General features: G+C 42.1%; 1 long non-coding RNA gene across 1 annotated transcript in view; it reads left to right on the top strand.

The window, feature by feature from the left end:
* The first annotated feature begins 10,237 nt into the window (after nucleotides 1-10,237).
* The window catches only part of LOC113614177 (uncharacterized), a 240,287-nt gene continuing 225,989 nt past the window's right edge, over nucleotides 10,238-24,535 (top strand). The window contains exon 1 of the long non-coding RNA XR_003430493.1: nucleotides 10,238-10,635. This is a non-coding gene — a long non-coding RNA (uncharacterized LOC113614177). The remainder of the gene's footprint in view (nucleotides 10,636-24,535) is intronic.

Raw genomic sequence — 24,535 nt, 5'->3', positions numbered from 1 at the left:
AAACATCAAAAGTATAAAATCGTGCAAAATATTATGTACAAAGCCACGTTTGCCCGCTGTTGATAGCTTTTACAATTTAATGAAAGACCAAGATCCCAGCAGAAAGAGTAGACCAAGGACGGGAACAGATATTTCGTGGAAGAATAAATACTATTTGCTTATAAACGTAAGAAAAACTGTCCAACCACGTTCATAATATTAACAGGAGAATTAAAACAATTAGATATAGATATACAGATATATTTTTTTACCCTGTTGTTTTGAGAAAGCTCAAAGTATTTGAAAATACATACAGTATTGGCAAAGATGTGGGGAAACGGAAGCTATTGGTAGGAACATAAAATGGCGTGATCTCTTTGGAAAGAAATGTGATCTAGCAATTCCAAATCTAGATATTTATGCTACCCATCTATTCAAATATGTGCACAGCTCAACAGATAAAAAGGCTCATTTTGGCATGATGTATAAAACAAAGGACTTGAAACCACCTAGGTGGACATAATTGAAGATTAGTAAAATAAAGTATGATACCTCTGCAAAAAAGATTACTTTGATGCAATGATATATGGATGATGAAATGGAAAGTTTTCCCAGATAAACTGTTTAAAGAGAAAATGAAGTACAGAAGAATGTGTATAATACCTTCCACTTTGGAAAAATAATATGTATATACATATATATGCATACGTAAGTATATAAATATACACACCTGTACACTGATTGTTGGTCTGGGTTTTGACCATGTTTTATTCTTTGCACATCCCTTTTTTCTTCTGAGATTTTCTCTAACATGGGTATGTATTACTTTTAAGTTTAAAAGCAAGTTAAAATTAAAAACAAATGAAGGTAGAAAGGTGAAATAAGAGCCATCCCCATCGCCTTACTTCCTGAAATGTTCTTTTCCTCACAGTGTGACCCAATACCGTTCTCTTTTTAGAGCCAAATGAAAGCCGACAGCCCCTGGGATCTTTTCCCAAATAAATACCGATTAGTTACCCAGCTATAAGCTACAATTAATCTCACTTTCGTCCAGAGTGAATTCATAATTTAATATTTCCTTGACAAGGCAGGAGATGTATTAGGAATTTGCTGTCATTGCTGTCAATTATTGTGGTGCCTTAGACGCACATAAGTCTAGGTTGAACATGTAAAAAGAGCGTCTTTTGAGAGAATGCTCGTGCAAGCATCACTTCATAATATTATTCTATAGCTTCTTATAGTTCCACTGATATTACATTTCTGCTTTAAAATCACATTCCCATTCCATTAAGGATACGACTCCGTCCTCTGTTCTATCATATATCTATCATCTATCTATCTATCTATCTATCGTCTATATTCTATCTATAATCCATCACCTATCTACCTACCATCTATTCTATGTATCTATCTATGTATCTATCATCTGTCATCTATCTACCTGTCTATATAAATCATCCGTTATCTATCTACCAATCATATCTATCTATCCATCCGTCTGTCCATTTTCTTTCTATCTATCTTATCATCTATCTTGTATCTATATCTAACTAAATCTATACCATGCAATACTTGGACGTGTAATAGTTAATAGCCTACTACCTAATGTTTTTAAAACCACATTCTTGGTAATAATGGTTCCCTAAATCTCATAATACAATTCTGTGCTGGTTTGCAGGCATTTTCCAAGCCATAAAGAGATGACATCTGACTGCTCTGAGTTCTGTGAAGAGTGATGTGGAGACACACGGCATGACGTGACTGTTACTACAGCCCAACTTGTCCACCAGGTACGTCCACTCGCGCACCTTTACCAGCCTGTCGCTTGGAAACATTGCTTCCTGCCTACTCTCTCCTCTGAACACAGAGCTTGACGACAGAGCATTAAATGTGTGTGGCTCCGTAGCGTGTCTGGTGAATGAGAAGCTAAAGCATTAAGCTGCCCGGCAACTCAGGGCAGGAGCATCCGTTGCAGTCCATGTGCGGGCGGCCTCTTCGGCGACAGTGGTTCCCCTTGGAGTGGTTCTCAGAGCTCAGTGGCCTCTGTTGATTCTGCTAAGTAAGTGGCCAACGGGAGACTAAGAACGCGGTCGAGGAGGGGCTAGGATGGGACCAGGCTCCACTGGATTTAGGTCGCTTGTCACAAGCAGAGATCAGGTCACGCGTTTCCCCGTGTTTGTTTAGATGACAGACGGTCAGCTCATCCAGGCCTGGCTGGACTTGGAGGGTGCAGAAACGGATCTGGACAAATCTTTGGTGAGGGCGGAGTAGGTGGCCTGGCTCTCGGAGCTGGAGAGAGTAAGCAGGCAAGGGCATCACAGCTATAGATGGAGGAGGGCGGTAGGTCCCAGACTGCAGGGGAGAGTAGGGCTGAGGAGCTGGGCTTCTCCTTCCTCCCTCCCTCCCCCCCTCCCCCCTCCTTTCCTCCCTCCCTCCCTCCCTCCCTCCCTCCTTCCCTCCTTCCTCCCTTCCATCCTTCCCTCCCTCCCTCCCTCCTTCCTCCCTTCCATCCTTCCCTCCCTCCTTCCCTCCTTCCTCCCTCCCTCCCTCCCTCCTTCCTTCCTTCCTTCCTTCCTTCCTTCCTTTCTTTCTTCCTTCCTTCCCTCCCTCCCTCCCTGCTTCCTTCCTTCCTCCCTCCCTCCCTCCCTCCCTTCCTTCCTTCTCTCTCTCTCTCTCTCTCTCTCTCTCTCTCTCTCTTTCTCTTTCTCTCTTTCCTACCTGCTTGCCCATTTTTGTCCTTATCACTTGTTTGTCCTTCTGGGACTTTGCAAAGTAACCAAGAGCTGGTTTTTAGGAACATCCTCTGGTCGTAGGACAGAGCAGTAGGGAGACAGACTGATGGACAGGTTTCAGCTGCAAAGCTCTTTCTGAGACAGAAGGGAGGGCTGTTCGTCCAGGAGCAGTAACTTGTAGAAACTCATGAAAGGAATAAAACATTCTCCTAGGAAACCCGGAGATCTTTAACCCAGACACAAAGGCAAGACAGGAGTCTTAGGGGGTAGCCTGAATACCCGCGTGAGAATACACCACGTTGCCTGGCTTGCTCGGCTGAAATCTGTCTCTTAATTTAACCCCTCTCCACAGTACACCGCCCCTGCAACCCAACAGGGTGTCTGCACGGCCACATGCAGCTTCTGAAAAGCGTCACCGGGCTTGTATAACATCTCCTGAAAGCTGTTTACATCTTACGCTTCTTGAAGTTAAAAAATAAAGAAAATTAAATGTGAATGAAAGAGATTGCCAGACATCCAAAGATTGACAGAAACCAACTCTTTTATTGCAGAATAATAGGAGAAAAAAATATTTGCTTAGGCCCTTGCTCTTGTGCCTGACACACATTCGGAAAGTGGTGTCTGAGGTCAGTGTGTGCACTTCCCAGGCTGCCAATCACATTTAAAACCACGACAATATAGCCTGTGTTTCATTTCTCCGTCCCGCTGAGTTAGATCTCAGCCTCACTACCTTCTCACGTCTCAAAAGATGCTGCTCCTTTTTTTTTTTTTTGACTCACTGAGTTTGCGTTTGCTTCCCTCTTTCAACCTCTTTCATCTGGTACCTCCAATCCCTCAGGGCCCACATCCAAGGCACCAACTTTCTGAAGATGCTTAAGCTTCTGGAGGGTAGTTAGTTCCTTCTCCTGGCTGCACAGAGCCTGGGGTCACCCAGTTGTTAAGTCAGACAGATTTGTAGTATGTAGGGTTACTTCCTGTACCAGGCTTCAAGCATCGTCTGAGATTCTATTTTATTTTATTTATTGTGTTTACCTTTGTGCACTCAGGTCCTGGCACATGATTGGGGTTTTTTAAAGGTTCATTAAAACAAAGCAACTGAATGAATGTGTACAAAAATGTTTTAAACATTCTAGGCACTGCAAAAATCTCATCTACCTGTTAGGTTTATTACAAGTGACTGTGTTCGTCAAGGGTTATGTGACTCTATCAATTCTGTTCTGATGTTTCTTCCACTGTGAGTTAGATTTAGGGAGACTGGAGTCCAACAGGTTCTCAACCTTGGACTGAAAAAAATTTTTTTAGCAGAATTCTATGTCCTTTTTTATTCTTTCTACTATCTCGCTAACTTTATTTTTTTAATATATATTCTTGGTTGTGGAGCCATCGTATGCATTGTAGGATGGAAAGCAGCATCGCTGGTCTGTACACATCAGATGCCAGTAGTACTACACCTCCCCCTGGTTGTGACACCCAAAAATGCCTCCAGATGTTGCCAAGCGCTCCCTGGGGGGGACAGACAAACTCACCCCAAGGCTGACAATCATTGGCATTCCCTATATTTTGTTTTCCTTTTTTGTTGTTGTTTTTTAAAGAGTACCTGAAGGGGACCATTTCAAAAGGAAAAACGGCATCTATCACGGAAAGATTCAAGTAGGTGCCGTTTATTTGTTAGACATTGTTGAAGCCAGATAAAGTTCACCTTTCTCCTCTAAGGAGGAGAGAGAAAGAAAGAGAGTTAAACAGAGGCACCTGCAGCCCAAGGGGCCGTACTTGGTACAGATTCAGAACAGGGCGCACGTCGTCAAAGAGTGTGCTGTGGGGTTAAGAGCTGTGGACGGAAGCCAGTCAGGTGCTCTTTCCTCTCTGAGCACAGCCCACCATGGACAAGTCTCTCCTGCCTTATATCCAGTAATCCTTCTCGGGCCTGGATCCCGTCTGCTTTCTACTACAATCACAGGCTTGAACTTGACTCAAATGAACAGTCTGAAAGCCAAATTCGGTCTCCTTGGAATGAAAGGCATTTCTAACGGGCAACCACAACATATTTTTCTCTGCAGTCACCACTCACAAGCTTACCACTCTTGACTTGGTGGTTCATGATTAATTACCCGCTCAGAGCTGCTTAGGGCTTCTCATTAATAGAAAGTCAGCAACAGGGAAAAGGAAAGAAATGCTGGAGTCTTGTCTCCATCTCTACTAAGAGATGACGAAACTATAGGTAAACGTTTCAAATTTGTTCAGGAATAAAAAGCAAAGGTTGTCGTATTAATCTGGGTTTTCCAGAGGAACAGAGACAATAGGACATATAGAGATCTAGCTATCCCCAGATATCTAGATCTCTATATATTTACATTATATAAATATGTATATATAAGTATATAAACAGATCTATCTTATCTCTCTCCCTATCTTTCTGTCTATGCATATATAGAGAGGTATGTAGATATATAGATATGACATCATACATATATAGTTTGTGGAGGAATGTATGACGTCATATATGTACACATATCAATATTTATAGTTATAGGGTATGGAGATGCCAGACTATATGATTTCTTCTTTGGCGATAGTATGATTTATGCAGTCACACTGCTGTGTTCTTTGCTTATCCTTCTAGTTAGCGACAACTTCAGAAGTGCTCAAGAACCATAGCAAAATCTCTCTCTCTTTCTCTCATGTATATATATGTATATGAAAAGAGAAATAATTGATATTGAAAGGTTTTTATGTAAGTTCCTTGGCGATAAATGCAATGTGCTAATTCAACACATATTTTCAAACTAAAAAGTGGGATTAATGTAAATCTGCCTAATGGAATTCCAGAATCCTCATTATTTATTACCCATTTGTGGGATGAGAAAAAAAATTGTCTCAAAATGTTAATCCTCGGCTTCCCTGGTGGCGCAGCGCTTGAGAGTCCGCCTGCCGATGCAGGGGACGCGGGTTCGTGCCCCGGTCCGGGAAGATCCCACGTGCCGTGGAGCAGCTGGGTCCGTGGACCGTGGCCGCTGAGCCTGCGCGTCCGGAGCCTGTGCTCCGCGACGGGAGAGGCCACAGCAGTGAGAGGCCCGCGTACCACAAAAGAAAAAAAAAAACAAGTTACTCCCTCTCCCCTGTACTCATCGAGTCTGTTTTGAATTAATGGAGCTTTATGTGCCAACCTCATTAATTATTACAAGTGAATCTGAAGAAATAAGAGACTCGTGTTGATACTTTATTGAAATTTTACAAAATACTCAGATCCATTCATTTGAAAATGTCAGGCAAAAACTAAAAACCTAAGCGTCTGAAATATTTCTATCCGCAAACCATCAGTATACTTGGAAGCCAAAATTTATTATAATTCAATATTCCTACGAGTAATCCCTTTTGTTCTGGGATTAGAACCAATTTCTATTTTCAATGAAATCTTCCATTTATTTCTTTTCTCCTTTAAGGAAATCATTTCTATTGGTCATGAATATTTACTGTTAGATGTTACCCAAAATAACATAGCTACATCAAGTGTGAAATCCTGGCTTTTAAAAGATCATTTCAGGCTATCAGAACGTGAAGCATATTCCATGAAGAGGCTTGTTGGGAGAATGTCAGTTGTACCAATTTTCAGAGTGTATCCAGAATGATGGGGGGAGGCTTCTCATCACTGGCCTCCTAATTTGTATATACTCTCTCTTCACAGTTTCCTTAGAGAAAGATTGCTCTGGTCACTCAGGGTCTTTGTGGTTCCATATGAATTTTAGGAGTGTTGGGGTTTTTTTTCGATTTCTACAAAGAATGCCACTGGGATTTTGATAGAGATGGCGTTGAATCAGTAGATCACAATGGGTGGTATGGACATTTTAACAATATTCTGTCTTCCAACTCATGAACGTAAATATCCTTCCATTTATCTGTATCTTCTTTCATTTCCTTCAATAATTATTTTATAATTTCCAGTGTACAAATCTTTCATCTCTTTGGTTCATTTGTTCCTAAGTATTTTATTGTTTTTGTGGCTATTTTTAATTCTCTTTTTGTGTAGTTTATTATTTGCATATAGAAATGCCACTGATTTCTGTGTGTTGATTTTGTATCCTGCAAATTGACTGAATTTGTTTATTAGTTTTTAGAGTTTTTTGGTTGAGTCTTTAGGGTTTTCTACTTATACGACCACGTCATCTGCAATAAGTGATAATTTTATTTCTTCCTTTCCAATTTGGATGCCCTTTATTTCTTTTCCTTGCATCATGGCTCTGGCTTGGATTTCCAGTGCTCTGTTGAAGAGAAGTGGTGAGAGTTGCCCTCCTTGCTTTGTACTGCATCTTAGAGGAAAAGCTTTCACTTTTTCATTGCTGAGTATGATGGTAGCTGTGGTGTTTTGATATACGGTTTTTGTTGTGGCCATTGAATTCTAAGAATAGATTAAAAATTCTCTTGGTGCTTAAAAAATGCACCCAGAATTCAAAAGGTAGAAAGAGCCATCAACTACAAGAAGTGACACCTAATCTATGGAGAAAGTACAAAGATCCCACTGTGTACATGTTTTGCGTTTCCTCCATCAGTTGACGTAGGTCTTAGACTGATTCTGTATGAGCTCCTTCTAACCAGGTAGGGCAGGTCTAGTCCACCCCAGGGATGCCCCAGAGACCAACAGGACAGTGAAACTTTGCTTAAGGTACAATTCCAGCTCCTTCCCCTGAAAGACCTATCCTGGGAATTGCTTTCGTTTCTAAAATCATTATACTCTCTCTCTAAAGCATCTTCTCTCATCGTTCTTTGAAACCGTATTCTGGGAGAGCAATGCGGGCGTTCTGGGATAGACTCTATCTGTATTTTTATTATGTTTTAATGTTCATTTTAAGATTCTTCCCCACCTCTCGAATTACATACAGTTTTATTATTTTTAGTCTCACAGGAAATAGTCTCATTTTGATTGCATATTTGAAGAGTGTATATGGATGTATAAATGTAATTTATTTCCAATTTATGTCCCTTTTCTGAAAAAGAATGTCGAGAATAGTCAAAATCACATGTATTACATTATAAATACCATACTCAGAGCCATAGTATCGGTCATCTGTATGTATATAAATTAAAGACGTAAGGTGTGTGTGTGTGAGAGAGAGACAGAGAAAGAGAGATGCTATATCTACGTTGTTTATAGATTTCTGAAACACATAATTTCATTAGTTTTTAAACTGAATGTCAATATTCAAGATTTCCAAGCTTCTCCTCACTTTGTCCTGTATCATAATTAAGTCAAAGGAAAGAATTCACTTTTGAATTTCAGTTACCTGGAATTGACCCAGCAGCTTCTTGCCTATCTTCAGTTCTCTCTCACACTCGGAGAAGTCAATGTAACTTCCATTTGCTTGCTGTTATATGACCGTTCAAAGCACTCCCTACAGACACACACATGCAAATATTCCGTATGATTTCCACATGAGAAAGGGGGAGAGACAGCTCAGTGGAATGGAGCCTTTCTGGCATAACCGAATGAGAAAACAAGTTTCATTCTCTGCTTGCAATCCTGTCATTATCAAAGAGATAATTTAATTTCACGTGCATGCTTTTTGACATGTGCTATGCCTGTCACCGGTAAGAAGCCCAGCAGGTTTTATGTAACCCACACAGCTGGGTCTGCGAAGCACTTTTGAAACCTAAATAAGATTGTGAAACTGGGACATGGAACCCACTGATAGATATCACTCTTTCCTGTGGAGAGAACGGGTAATACGCTTTTCATCGTCTCTCTGGAATTGTCTATCCCCCTCTAGTCATCCAGATATTTGCTGGGGAGGCGCAGCTCCCAGGATGTGGCTCTGGAAACAAGCTGGTCTGCTCCTCTGGGGCCACTAATGACTTTTCCTGGAGGTCAGGGGATAAGCAGCCTAATAGAGGCAACTCTGCTCCCATGTGCTTCTGGCTGGGAGACCATCACTGCTGATTCCCGGTTCCCTCCCCCCGCCCACCCTTCAGGCAGCCATCACCCTGGGGACCCTCATGCAGCAAACTGCTCTCTACCAGGTAGCAGCCCAATTAAATTATCAGCGGCCAGATTGCTCTGCCAGCCTTTCAAGTACATGCTTCATCTGTGTGACTAAGGATTCAGAACAAAAGGCAGATTTCCAAATTGCCGGTCTCTTTAATAAACCGTTTGAAGGTTCTATGTTTGATTCTCTTAAGGGGCAATGTCCTGTTGTTTTTCTACCATGGTCGTATTCTCTGGAGCACTGCTTGCAGAGATAGAAGGGTAAATGACTCCGTTCTAGCCACATATTAGCAGAGGGTGGCATGGACCCCCCAGGAAGGCTTGTTAGAAAAGAGCAGGCTGGGCTCCCCTGAGGGTCTGAGTCAGCAAGTCTGGGGTGACACCCAAGAATTTGCATTTCTAACAAGTTCCCAGGTGCAGCTGATAGGCTTCCGGTCCAGGCACCCCATCTTGAGAACCACTTCCTACAATATATTTCTCCCATTTTAACTAAATCGTTACATTCAATAGTTCAAATAATTCTATACTTCAGTCTGCTGATTCATAATGATTCATTCCATCAAGGTGTTCTTCTTCTCAAAATCTGTATTGTTTAATTATCCACGTCTCGGCATTTTACAATATTTTCACTCTGGCTTTGATAACCGTGAAGTGAAGAAAAGAATGACATCGGTGTAGGCACCGCTGCTGGTGTTCCCATCACACCCGCTATGTCTTCTTAGAATTGCGTAGTAGAGGTTATTTCTCCCTTTATTAAAATTAATTTAAAAATCCCTCTTACCTTGTTTGAAAATGAACTAGGAATACAGACACGAGAGGCATGCATTAGAGGACTAGCTACGTGGACATCCCAGGCATCTGGCAAGTTTCATCACCCACAGGTGGTTCTTGTAGCTGTACATGCAGCTCACCTGTAACCTGTGCTTGTGAACCAAGGGGTCAGGCGGAGGTGTCAGGAGGACCTCGCTCCTCTCCTAAGTAGCGGCATTTCCGGTGTGCTGACAAAGGCTCGCTCTTCCAAACAAAAATCTCCCTACTGCATGGTGCTATCTGAATTTCCACCCTTCACTTGATTACCGAGTCTTTTATAAAATAATTGGAACTAAAAGTTAAAAAGTAAGTACCCCTGAAAGAGGTAAGGTATGGAGTAAAAGACATTCCGTATATACTACAGGGCTGTACTAATTTCCTAGGGTTGCCGCAAAAAATTACCAAAAACCAGGTGGCTCTAAACTACAAACATTTATCCTCCCCTAGTCCTGGAGACCACACCTCTGAGATCCAGGTGTGGGCAGGGCCGCGCTCCCTGCAGAGGTTCCAAGGGAGGGTCCCTCCTGCCTCTTCCAGCTTCTGGGGGCTCCAGGCGTCCCTGGGCTCGTGGCCGCATCCCTCCCGTCTCTGCCTCCGTCTTCATGGGGCTCCTCTTCTGTGTCTTCTTTTCTTATCATAAGGACCCTTATTATTGGATTTAGGGCGCATCCGAATGCACGGTGACCTCCTGGCTCCTGGCGCAGAGCTCCCGAAACCCTAGGAGCTTCCTGAGTGACGCAGGCCAGAGGAGCATCCTGCGACCCTCGGGACGAGCCGCGCCGCGCCGAGTCTGCGCTGAGGCGTAGCCCTGCGAGGTGCGGGGCGGTTGCCCGGAGGAACCAACCACGTGACGCGAGGGTGGGCCCGTTCAGCCCCGCCCCCAGGCGCCACGGAGCGCAGAGGGGGCGGGGCTCGAGCGGCTCACGTTGCACGAGGCTTTCGACAGTTGTTCCTGGCTGCAGCCCCGTAAGGCCTCTACGTTGAGGGGTTCCGAGCGCTTCCGGGTTGGGGAACCCGTCCGCACGTTGGCAGAGTGACGCCCCCCAAGCTCCACGGAGACAGGAGCTCCGGCGCTCGGGGCGCCCCCGGGCCTCGCCCTCCACCGCTCTCTCTGGCTGTTCGTCCCTTTCTGATAAACGGGTGAGTCAGCCACGTGTTGCCTGCGTTCTCTGAGGAGGGCGTCACGGGGACCCTCCGTGTGTAGCCTTGTCGGACACAAGTGTGGGCGGCCTGGGGACCCAGTCCCTGCGCTTGGGGTTGACGTGGGAGCCGTCCTGGGGCACCGAGTCTTTACCCCGTGAGGTCTGCGCGCTCCCGGGCTCCTATCAGAGTTGAATTGAAGTGGACGGCACCCAGCTGGTGTCCCAGGAGAACTGGAGACCTGCTCGGTGTGCAAGACCCACACGTTGGGTGTCGGAAGTGCTGTGAATAGAGAAACAGTTTTCCTTTAATAATAATAATAATAATAATTTTTTTCTACTCCTTTGGAGCAAACACCTCCTCCTGGCTGGCCTCTCTGCTCTTGGCCTTTTCCCCATAAGCCAACCTTCTCTCTATAGTCGGAGCATTGTCTGAAGCAGCAATTAGATCATGTCCGTACCTGCTTCAACCCTCCGTGGTTTTCCAAGGCTGTTAGAAAAAAGGACAAATTCCTTCACCTGTCCTGCTGACCGAGGAGGGGCCGCAGGTGAAGGGTGGTTCCTGATACAATGAACATGAGTTGGGGCTGGTGGAAACGATCTCCCACGGAGTGCATCTCTGGGTTTACGTTCTGTGTCCTGTTGCCTCAGGAGCTTCAGTATTCTTTACTTACGTTTGCCAGAGGAAACAGATTAAAATAGTTCGGGACTCATCAATGTGCCTAACCTTCTAAGAGCGGACCCGTATGCTTTGGCGAGGCAGACTGTCATAGCATCTGTAAATAAATCCAACTTTGCCTTGTCATTTCCAATATTTGTGCCTCTTCCTTCCACTCTGTGTTTCATTTATTGTGCAGAATTTCCAATAATCATATCTATTGTGAGGATCCTTCTTTTATTCCTGGTTTAATAAGCCCACCTCAATTTTGTTCACTCTTATTGGCTTTGGTTGTGAGATCAGTAATCTTCCCCAAGTCAAAGATTTATGCGAGACCAAAGCAGAGCTGAAACCCAACAAAGGACACCATCTCCATAGAATTTTGAGACTAGGGTGGCAACTCCTGTTGGCGTAGAAATTTGTGGAGTGTGTGGTCATGCTTTAGCGGGCTAGGCTCTCGGCCAGCTCTAGAAACTGTTGCTAATGTGTGTCTTTATCTTTAAATACTGTCGGACAGATTTTAAGTAAATATGATTTTTTTTAAGTGGGTCTTGTCATTAGACCAGCCACATCTAAATGAAATAGAAATTCTTTTAATTTGGTCTGTACTGTGTTTCTACTTCTGGCAATTTCACACTTATGCAAAGTCTGTTGAACCTCTGGGATTGTTATCTACTAAGTTACAGTGAGAAAAGCAGCAGCAAACTGAGCACTGTTTAGTTTTTGTTTGTTTTTTGGGTGTTTTCTTTTGGCCAATCTTGAGTTATCCCCCTGGCACCTAATTCCCTGAGTCTAGCTCCCCACAGTTTCAGCTCTCCCAGATTATCAGGTTCCTGCCCACAGTCATTGCCAGGTTCATCATAATGACAAGATCGTTCCCAAGACTCGTTTTCATGACTCGTTATGCATTTGAGAAATTCTGTTGGGAAATTCTAGATCACCATCTGCAGGACTTCTCAGAACCTTGAATGAACTGGTGTGCCTTCGATCATTCAAAGAAGGGTACATCGTACTGAGCGCTGTCAATGCAAGACGCTTTGAACATGCAAGGATTCTAAGGTCTCTATTAAGTGGAACACACTTTTGGAAGGACCCGCCTGATGGAAGAGGTCCAACTTCTACAACCCTGTTTGCTTTATATGTTCCTCCTGGTGGGAAGAAACCCAGCCCACGCTGCTCTCAAATCAACCTCCCCAATCACCCCAGCTAGAAATCATCTCTCCATCTTCTCTAGGCCTTGAACCGTATTTTTGCCTATTCGGTTGTTTGGCAGGTGTCCTTGATTTTAACATGTTCACATTGGGAGGTTAGTGACTTAATGTGGAGGCTCAAACATTGAGTCCATAGCAGACAGAGAGGCTGTGGATACACCGGTCAGCTGAGGAAGTCAAAACAGGCTAGTTCTGGACTTGCCAAACTCTGCCGACTTGACCTTGGCCTGTCATCTGGTTTTCACGATGCAGGATACCTCTGTGGCCCCACATAATCAGCCTGCGTGTGCACAAATAAATGTTCGCGTGTGCACGAGCTCTCTGTTCTCTGCACAGGAACCCCTGCTGTGTCCATCGATGGCAGAATCTGGGACTTGTCATCTGTGATTTCCTGGGACCTCACACAGTACCCTGGATACGACAGTTACCCCAGAATTATGTGAAATGAATGAACTCTCCTTTAGAAACAGTTTTAGCTCCTCATTTCCTGTCTTGTTCATCTTCAGGGACACATTCTTCATTTAGGGGAAAAAAAGCTGCTTCTTTGGTCAAATTAATTTGTTTAAAGGGTTCGGCCAAGACTGAACGAAAAAGTTTCATAGATATTCTGTCAGATACAAACCAGTACCTCTTAGAGAAGCATTTGCTTTTCTAAAAATTGGTTCTGCCTTGCTTCTCAGCTGGGCACATCTTCTTTTGGTTTAGCCAGCCTGGTTTGCTTCTCCTCAAAGTGGAAGGAATCTCATCCTTTAAGGTCATAGAGCTAATCAAATGGGCATCGGTGGGCTTCGTGGGCATCTGTGGACTTAGCATACAATATCTGTTACTTGCTTGAATTCCCTTCCCATTATTTAAAAGTATTTTAAGAGATAAACAGGTCAAGTGTATTAGGAAATAAATGTTTCATTTCAAACAATTTCAGCATAGTGAGGAATAGGTACTGTATTTGGTCAGCTATGATAAACTGCCCTCATTTTGTTTCCATCCACCTGCCAGACACTGGGTCTGATAAGCTGGTCAGGTAGGTCCAGATTTTAGTTCTCAGGAAGCCCAGGGGTAAGGTGGACTTCAGGTGAGAGAATCAACCCACTCAGTGAGGTCATCGGGAATCCAGGTGTTTTCTGCCTTCCTGCTCTGCAATCTTGAGAGTTGGTTGTCTTCAGCTTCGGAGTTACAGGCTTGGCTTCAGGACAGAGAGATGTGATGTAGCAGCAAAGAGACCATCTCTTCTGTGCGTCTCTGCTAGTTAGGAGGACACTCTCCTGTGACCCTTGCAGAAGACGTCCCTCATCTGATTAGCAAGAATCACATAACACACCCAACTCCTGAGGTGAACGATAGCAAGATTACAGGGATTGCCTCTGGTTCAGTCAGACACTCCAAGATGCCATCAGCTTTTCTGTGGACACTGGGCCGCACCGGGGTGGAGTTGGGGATAAAGACGTGAACAAAATCACGCATCTAATTGGAAGTATAAATGGGGAAATTCATCCTGAGAGACCCCTGCCAGTGTTCCAGTGCAAATGTCTAGAAGGGTATGTTTGCTTTTGCTGTTCACAGAATAAAATTTCTGATAATATATGATCATGAATGCCCGCCTTTGTTTACATCAAATTGAGCAGAAGTTGGGAAAGGTCAGGGGAGAAAAAAGCATGATAAAGTTTACGCGTTCTTTGGATTTCATTTTCATTGCTGATCATGATGGAATTCAAAAACAATGGTGCTTTTCATACGGTGAAGTTCTTGTCAGAAGAAGAATGGAAATAACAAGGCTAAAATATCACCGAATGCCTTCCGGTTCTGAAAACTCCTCGGACATTGTAATTATCGTAAAAGACACCGACTCAAGATTCGAGAGGTCTTTACACAATGTATTCCATGATGCCGAGCTTGTCAAAGATAGTCCAGTTGACTTGAGGATAAATAAAACAAAGCATCGTGAATTCAGGTGAAACAGTCTATGGGCATTCCTGGTTTCTACAATCCAAACCTACCAACATTTAAAATATAAACTTGGAGTTCGGATTGCACTTGACACAGGGGTGAATGTTTTCAGTAAATCATTGTAGTATTTTCAGATATGTGACAACCTAAAAGGGCTATTCTGAATGAATTACCAAGGTACATGTAAGTCTAGTTTTCAATAACAATTTTCTTTTGTTTTTGCTAAATATCTGTCTTTGTCTTTACCCACCCATAGGCAAAGACACCCCTTGGGCAAAATAGTTAATTTAGTTGCCATGATTCATTAGGAGTGACAAAACGAGACAGAGAAACTTCCCTGGAGTTTTGATGGAATGAACGAGGGAAGTTCCCTTCTTATTCCTATTTACACACCCATCAAATTCCCCTTGGGAACCGCTGCTTACTGCGGGCCTCCTTGGTCACCTCTTCTGCTTCCCATCTCCTTCACTTCTGATCTCCCCTCGATGGGAGTAGCATTTGATTTACGATGGGTTTATGACCCATCCTGTAGTATGGTGCCCACTCTGTGGAGGTGTCTTATGTTGCTTTAGGAAACCTCAAAAATTAGATACTACATTTCCTTGAACCCAAAGAAGCTTGGTCATATGACACGCCACTTTTATCTGGTTCTCTGAAAGAGAACATTGCCAGTCAAACCAATAACATAATGTTTTCTTACCACTTAACGATTTTTATGTTACACTTAGTCAAACAGCACTCTAAAGATCTATTATACCACTTTTGTGTGTACCTAAGACAAATTAGGGAAGGGGTCCCTACTTTTTTTTTTTTTTTTTACAACTTTACATGTTGATGTTCACATCTTCTGACACCATGGTATAATCTTATATGTCATTAGTGTGTTGCTGATATGTCATTTTCTGCTTTGTGTTCACCGTCTATATGAAAATAGAGCGTATATAACTGAAAAGTGCACAGATCATTCAAATGAAGCTTGAGTTATCACAAGTGAATAATTTGTGTATGCATCTCCTTGGGCAAAAAGTTGACCATTGCAAGAAGATTCTCCCAACAACTCATCCCCTGCCCACTTCTCCCAATCATGACTTTTCATGCCACAGATTATTTTAGGCTCCTTTTAATATTTATAAAACTAGAATCATAGAATACTCTGCTGCATCTGACTTCTAATGCTTCACATTACATTTGTGAGATCCACCAGTGCTGTTGTGCTTAGTGGTGGTTAGTTTATCTTCAGTGATATGTGGTGTTCCATGATACAAAAAATACTATCATTTATTAATCGAATCTACCTTTGACACCATTCGATGTGTTTCCCATTTGCGGCTCTTATAAATAACGCTGGCAAGCACAATTTTGCATATATCCCTAGAAGTGAAATTGATGGCTCTTAAGGGATATGTATGTTCGACTGTATGTACATGTTTCAAAGAGCTGGTATTAATTTACACCCTTCCCCCCAACATTCCCCTAATGTTCTATATCTGTGCTATCCAGTATGGTAGCCACCAGCCACATGTGGTCATTTAAATTTAATGACTATGAAATAAAATTTAAAATTTAGTTCCTCAGTCCCAGTAACCAAATTTCAAGTGCTCAGTGGCTGCATGTGGCCCCCATATTGGGCAGCACAGATTAGAAGCTTTTATCATCACCAGAAAGTTCCATTGGGTACCACCATTTCATATCCTAGCAGCACTCACTATTGTGAGTCTATGTAAACTTTGAAATTCACATGAGTGTGATGGTATCACCTGGTGCTTTTTTAAAAATTTACTTTATTGGAGTAGAGTTGATTTACAATGTTCTGTTAATTTCTGCTGTACAGAAAGGTGACTCAGTTATATCTATATACACATACATATATATATGTTCTTTTTCATATTCTTTTCCATTATGGTTTATCATGGGATATTCAATATAGTTCCCTGTGCCATACAGTAGGACCTTGTTGTTTATCCCTTCTATATATGATAGTTTGCATTTGCTCATCCCAAACTCCTAATTTATCCGTCGCCCACACCCCCCACACTGGCAACCACAAGTCTGTTCTTTATGTCTGTGAGTCTGTTTCTGTAGATAAGCTCATTTGTGCCATATTTAGATTCCACATATAAGCGATATCATACGGTATTTATCTTTGTCTAACATACTTCACTTACTATGATAATCTCTAGGTCCATCTGCGTTGCTGCAAATGGCATTGTTTCATTCTTTTTAAGGGGTGAGTACTATTCCATTGTGTGTGTGTGTGTGTGTGTGTGTGTGTGTGTGTGTATATATACACACACTGCATCTTCTTTTTTTTTTTTGCGGTACACGGGCCTCTCACTGCTGTGGCCTCTCCCGTTGCGGAGCACAGGCTCCGGACGCGCAGGCTCAGCGGCCATGGCCCACGGGCCCAGCCGTTCCGCAGCATGCAGGATCCTCGCGGACCGGGGCACGAACCCGCGTCCCCTGCATCGGCAGGAGGACTCTCAACCACTGCGCCACCAGGGAAGCCCCCCACTGCATCTTCTTTATCTGTTCATCTGTCAATAGACATTTAGGTTGCTTCCATGTCTTGGCTATTGTAAATAGTGCTGCAATGAACTTTGGGGTGCATGTATCTTTTCTAATTAGAGTTTTCATCTTTTCTGGATATATAACCAGGAGTGGGATTGCTGGATCATATAGTAGCTCTATCTTTGGTAGTTTTAAGGAACCTCCATACTGTTCTCCATAGTGGCTGCACCAGTTTACATACCTGCCAGCAGTGTAGGAGGGCTCCCTTTTCTCCAGACCTTCTTCAGCATTCGTTATTTGTAGACTTTCTGTTGATGGCCATCCTGACTGGTGTGGGGTGATACCTCACTGTGGTTTTGATGTGCATTTCTCCAGTAATTGGCAATGTTGAGCATCTTTTCATGTGCCTGTTGGGCCTCTGTATTTCATCTGTGGAGAAATATTTATTCAGGTCTCCTCATTTTCTGATTGGATTGCTTGTTTTTTTGTTGTTGAGTTGGGTGAACTGTTCGTGTATTTTGCAGATTAAGCCCTTGTCGGTTGCATTGTTTGCGAATATTTGCTCCCAGTCCATAGGTTGTCTTTTGTTTATGGTTTCCTTGGCTATACAAAAGCTTGTAAATTTGATACGGTCCCATTTGTTTATTTTTGCTTTTATTTCTATTGCCTTAGGAGACTGACCTAAGAAAACATTGGTACAATTTATGTCAGAGAATGTTTTGGCTATGTTCTCTTCTTGGAGTTTTGTGGTGTTTCATGTCTTATATTTAAATTCACTAATAAGCAATGCTTAGAGTTAAACACTGTAAATTTTCCACGACGAGATTAACATATCACAAGAAACAATAGAAAATGTGGGTGGTGTTATGTGGTAAAGAGTAGTACTCTTGGACACTTTGAATAATTTTATGTAACCTTTCTGGGAGGCCATTTGGAATTATATAATAAAACGCCTTTAAAAAGTCTTAAATTTGTCTCTGTAGACATAATTTTAGAAATGTAACCCAAAGGAAAATAGCACAAATGGGGAAATACATAATCCCAAGGAGGTTTACAGTAGCAAAGCAGCAGCATAGCTTACTTCCCCAGGATAGGTATGGGTTAATTAAATAACCCGTATCTTAAATTCACATGTGTGATGGTATCACCTTGTGCTTTTTAAAAAAATTTATTTTATTGGAGTAGAGTTGATTTACAATGTTCTGTTCATTTCTGCCATATAAGAGAGTACTATATCTGATTATAAACACAGATACAATCAAACATACTGTTTAGTGACTGGGAAACTAAAACTTCAAGTAAGATTTACAGTTCTTATCTCTAATGTGGAATATTGGCTGAGTTTTTTGGAAAATTGTTTAATCAGAATTTTTTCTAATTTTTCTCCAATAAAACATTATATATACATGTATATATGTATATATCTAGTCACAAGTCTGTCCCTTCATTATTCTTCAGATTCGTTTCAAGAATTTTGCTCCTTATTTTAAAAATTAAATTAGAATATATTTACATGTATAATTTCTATGTATAACTATATATATAATCTCTATACATCAAGATAGAGACAGTTTATGTATCTTGAATACCAAAAATAATATGAAAATTGTGCTTCGTAACATGGAAATATGGACATTCACTCAAAGTGTCTTTTTTTGTTTCTTTTGTAAATGGCATTTTAAAATATTTGTAAATTGTTTACTTATATTTCTACCCTGTGTGTTCACTGGTACAGAGAGATGCACAAAAATAACAGAGTTGCTCAAATCATAGAAATAACTGTATTTCCAGTTAATTTTCTCCTTGGATTGAATCTCATCATGAGATAATGTATGTGAAATGGTTTTGAAAATTGTAAAACAAGGGGGAAATGTGAGTGTTTATTGAGAACGATCTTGCCCTGGAAAATACACTCATGCTACTTTCCATACATCTACACAATCCACTTCACTGGAAGTCATCTCAAATAACTTCTAGAAATGGAAACATTTCCTCTTTTGCTGCAGTAGGAGAAAATAGAAATAGGGAAATTATTTCCCTAAGTGCATGTACTGAGTGCCCGAACTGATTAAAAGTGGAGCCCAGAACCAGCAAAATGAACAGTCTTGTGGGATGAGAGAGTAGGGGAGATTACCAGTATTAAACATTTGATTAAACGAAGTACTTGGAGACCACTGAGTAAACCATAACTTTCGTTTCATTTTCAATACCCACTTTTTTTTTAAATGTGTTCTGCAATACTTTTATTTTTCATGAATGCCAGAGGACTCTTGTGTATACCATGGAGTACGAACTTACTGAGTGAATTTATTTAAATCCAAATACATTAAAAAAAAATCTGAACCTACTTGTCAGTAAAAGGAAACCTTTGAGAGCACGATGAATTATAACATGGGCATTTTTAAGTGAAAGTTTATCAGGAGTACTACCTAGTGTAAATCCCCCCATTTGTTTCCCCTCAGTGCATCTCAAAAATTCTGATTCTGAAGCAGACTTAATTCGTGAGAATGTACAAGTCCCTGTATAAATTTAACTCCACTCCCCATGAATTGATATCTGGGAAAAAAAACCCAATCAAATTGGTATTCATAATGAACACCTTAAAAATGACTACTTTTAATTCAGTGATGCTGTGCAGTGTTTTCTTAATAGAATAAAAATCAGTGTGTACACTAAGACCCTTCTCAAATTGTCCATCATCTTGTTGGACCACCTCTTAATTTAGAGATCAGCTGGGCCCCCATAATCCGTAAATGGAAGCCTCTGTGGAGGAATTACATGGTAAACAAGCTTGATATTTCTTTATGTTTTGTGATTCTTCAGTGTCCTGAACTGTCTGCCATGTCATGTTAAAAATGACAAAGGGTGGGACTTCCCTGGTGGTGCAGTGGTTCAGAATCTGCCTGCCAAGGCAGGGGATGTGGGTTCGAGCCCTGGTCCGGGAAGATCCCACAAGCCATGGAGCAATGAAGCCCATGCACCACTCCTACTGAGCCTGTGCTCTAGAGCCCACGAGCCGCAGCTACTGAGCCCACATGCTACAACTACTGAAGCCCGCACGCCTAGAGCCTGTGCTCCACAGCAAGAGAAGCCACCACAATGAGAAGCCCGTGCACCGCAACGAAGAGTAGCCCCCACTCGCCACAACTAGAGAAAGCCCGTGTGCAGCAACGAGGACCCAGTGCAGCCAAAAATATAAATATAAATTATTTTTTTAAAAATGACAAAGGATAAGGGAGCCTCAGCCCAATGCACTGTCCTCATTTCTGCCATGTATCATCATCAGAGCCTCCACTTCTGCTGAACTGGATGAAAATTCACAGACAGTTTCCTCTTTAGGATTGCGACTTTGAACAGGGAAAGTGGACCCTGTCTCCTCGGAGTTACATCCTCAGGTCTCGAGGTCTCATGAGCTAAGACTGTTGTCCAAGGAGAAGGCATGAAGTGGTCCAAGTAATAAGGAGAAAGATCTACCTTCCTGTTGACAAACCTTATATATTCAAAATCAAAAGCCCCTCAAAGCCCTCAAAAATTTGTCCAGTAAAAACATCTCTGAGAAACCCAGTCATCCTAAGGTTCTCGCACAACCTTCTTTCCTACCAAATTTCCCATCCTTAAGACTCCTGGTGCATGCAATTTGGACCAGGTCTGTGGAGGGATAATAGGAGGATAAACTAATATGGTGACAGAGAAATGTCTGTTCCACTTGCGAAATTAACAAGGGGCCTCCATCTACCATCTCCCCTTTCTGGGTGTCTGTTTCCAGTGATCTGTTCTTTTTCCTATTGAGCACTCTATTTGCCATTTTCCAAATTTGGTTTTGGGATTTCTGCGGTCTTCTGCAAATACTTTTCCTTTTAATTCGTGGATGACCATGAGTTCTTCTGAGAAGAGTTCTTGTCCTCAAAACACTCACCGTCTGAGATGAGAGGCAGAGAAGTAAAAAGATGCTAAAATAAAAACCAATTCGTGTCATGACAAAGAATACAACACTAATTGGCGGTTTCAGTGCCCAAGTCGGAACTGGCTAATCAAAGAGTGGAAACCACAACTTTTGCACCAGAGGAACCAGGATGCCCAGAGGTACTGTGCAGTCAAGAACAAAGTGGATTTGGGGAAATGGGAGTAACTTGGAAAATGCTGGCGCATGTACCAAATGTCGGGCAGCTCTGAAAGACCAGTGGGGCAGGTTGGCACGTGCAGTGGGAGCTTGCTCTTGGCGGCACTGTATGGTCAGTGATCCTGGGAACATGTGTGTCAGATAATTTTACTCATTTGCTCTAAACGACAGAAGGCTTCCCATCCTTCTCAGGCGCCATACTTCTCTTGGGCACTAGGTGTGTTCCCCGCTCCTAGTTTCTCTTTTCTGCTGTTTCTCTTTTCTCTGTCTTTCACGACCTCCCTCTGGATCTTTACTCCACACATACCTTCTCAGGGAACGTTCCAAGGCTTTCCCTCCACGGTCCAACACATCATTCCCACTTCCCATGCTCTGCTTCTGTTTATCCTTAGGACTTTTCTCTTTCGGACGTACTCTAGAATACTCCATATTGCACCTTGTTTTCTTTTTTCCTTTTTAGTGTGTCTTCCTCTTGCGCAAGCAGCTGTGCCAGCCTGAGATAGGAGACCGGAGCTGGCCAAGAATGCTTATATTTATTGATTTATTTACTTATTTATTAGTTTTATTTTTTTGGCAGTGTCGGGTCTTAGTTGTGGCACGTGGGATCTTTGATGAGGCATGTGGGATCTTTCGTTGCAGCGCATGGGCACTTGTTGTGGTGCGCAGGCTTCTCTTTAGTTGTGGCAGCGGATTTTCTCGTCTCTAGTTGTGGCACGTGGGCTTAGTTGACCCGCGGCATGTGGGATCTTAGTTCCCTGACCAGGGATCGAACCTGCGTCCCCTGCGTTGCAAGGCAGATTCTTTACCACTGGACCACCAGCGAAGTCCCTATAATGTTTATTTAAATATGATATGTGATATATACATCTTAGGAAATGTTTACAAATTTAGGATCATACTGTATATATAATTTTGCATCCTGCTTTAAAAATAAAATGCTGTACTTTAAAAAACTGCCAATGTGATACGTATTTTAATCTGACTGTTAGTGGCTGATTAGTACCACAGAATTTATTCAGCTAATTTCATTTTGTTGAGCATTTGCACTTGTTTCCGATTTTCACTACTATCAGTAAAATTATAGTAAACATCCTTATACACAAGTCTTTTCATAAATCTGATTATTTCTTTAGGATAAATTCCAAATAATGGAGTTGTGATTGTTTTTAAATTGTATTCTTTTCCTTTCCTGAGTCTATGCCAGACCTAACTCATCCCTAATAACAACATGCTCTTTCATTTTCTCGGTATTTTTAGACATGCCTGAGGAATTTAGAGAGTAGTCATTTTCTTTAGTTAGAATACTTTCTTTCCATTTAAAAGCTGAAATTCAGGGCTTCCCTGGTGGCGCAGTGGTTAAGAATCCGCCTGCCAGTGCAAGGGACATGAGTTTGAGCCCTGGTACGGGACGATCCCACATGCTGCGGAGCAACTAAGCCCGTGCGCCACAACTACTGAGCCTGTGCTCTAAAGCCCATGACCCACAACTGAGCCCTCGTGCCATGACTACTGAGCCCATGCAACGCAACTATTGAAGCCCGCACGCCTAGAGCCCATTCTCCACAATAAGAGAAGCCACCGCGATGAGAGTCCCACACACAGCAATGAAGAGTAGACCCCTCTCGCCGCAACTAGAGAAAGCCTGCACGCAGGAACGAAGACCCAATGCAGCCAAAATTAAAAAATAAATAAAATAAATTTTTAGAAAAGCTCCAATTCAACATTGATGCAATTTTCCAAACAATGCAGTGTGTTTATATCTGCATGATTTAAGCGTCATTTATCAGTAGGCAAGGTTCCCAATTAAATGATTAGGCACTGTGATGAAATATTTAGAACTCTTCCCCCTTGGAAATAAGCATTTATATTGCCATCCGTAATGAGCAATAGTCATCTTAATTGCTTAATTTTCTAAGAGAAACATTGGTGCTTTCATGACTATTAACTAAAGCAAACAAATCTTAATTACTATATTCTAGACTAATCATGTCAGTTAAGACCTTAAATTGGAAAAAATAATGTGTCTGGAAAGTGGCTCTTTCCTTCTTGCAAATTGGACGTCCAGACTTCCCCAAAACTATGGAACGTCCATCAATATTTATTGAATATCTGATTCACTTTAAACTCAGTGCTGAATGCCAAGCATGCTTAATGCTAGCATACATTCTAAATATACGTGAAAAATATAAATGCAGAACTCCATTCAATAGAATCAACTATGTAAAGAAATGACTTGAAAATCATATGTATATATATAATCTCAGATATAAAATGAGAAAGGACAGTAACTTGGAAATGAATCTGGATTGGATTGAAGAAGAGAGAGAGGGGGATTGAACGTAGCTGGCACTCCTCAAATATAGATTTGCTTATTTAACTTCAAGGAGGAATCAATTCTGTTTCACACGAGGAAAGATATTTTGTGTGCAGAATGGCAAATTGGCTTACAAAGCTAATTCTGCTAGGAATAAGGGATCTTGGGAGTTGTGGAGAAGATGAGTTCAAACTACGCTGGTATAGGAAGGTAGTAACCATGCTTTTATTCACTGACACACATTCAGGACAGTCACAGACGTGTAGTGGGCACTTGTGAATATCTCCGGTAGAAATGTAGGAACCACTTTAAAATGATCATTAGGTGTGAAAAGTCAAGCGTTTACAGACTTTCTTCTAAGATGAATCATTTAAATTAAAAATCCACTACTCGTGTTAAATATGGTAAAGGCATTTTTTGTTTTACTTATATCCCTTTCTCAAAAAGTAAATGGAAGAAAACCTTGTCTTCAAAGAAACCAAGAAATGAGAACTCCAGGCCAGTAGACAAACTGCTTCCTGGCTAAGTGTGCGATCTAGCCAGGAGACGGAGATACTGACAGTCTGTCCTCCATCAGAATCAATAGCTCCTAGAAAAAAAAAAAAGCGTCAGAGACCTGAATTAGAGAGGAATGCAAATGGGCATATGTAAATCCTTCCTCTCAACAAAGCCTGCCTGTCAGGACTGTATCACTTGCTGTAAATCCTATTTTCAACACTGAAATCTGACTGTAAACTTCCCTCCACCTCCTCCTAGCAGAGACATGCTTAGGACAGGCTCAGGATGCAATTATGTTGACGGAAATAAAAACGAGGAAAGCATTTCCATTTTTAAAAAGCTGTCACTCCCATCGTTTCCATGGATCTTAGATTCCTACCTCTATGGTGCTGCCTGAGGTGAAGCAAGTTGAGATGATTGCATCCTTAACTTTAAGTTTACAACTGTATCTACTGACTATGGGATAAAGTCTCCCTATAATCTGTACCAGCTCCCTGAACTCTTTTTTTTTTTTTTTTTTGCGGTACGCGGGCCTCCCACCGCTGTGGCCTTTCCCATTGCGGAGCACAGGTTCCGGACGCGCAGGCCCAGCGGCCATGGCCCACGGGCCCAGCCGCTCCGCGGCATGTGGGATCTTCCCGGACCGGG

The sequence above is a fragment of the Aethalodelphis obliquidens genome, unplaced genomic scaffold (genome assembly GCF_003676395.1).
Source record: "Aethalodelphis obliquidens isolate GAN/ISIS:26980383/991018 unplaced genomic scaffold, ASM367639v1 scaffold91, whole genome shotgun sequence".
In the NCBI taxonomy this organism is placed as follows: domain Eukaryota; kingdom Metazoa; phylum Chordata; class Mammalia; order Artiodactyla; family Delphinidae; genus Aethalodelphis; species Aethalodelphis obliquidens.
The sequence above is the reverse complement of the archived record's forward strand: the minus strand, read 5'-3'. Positions and strand labels throughout refer to the sequence as shown.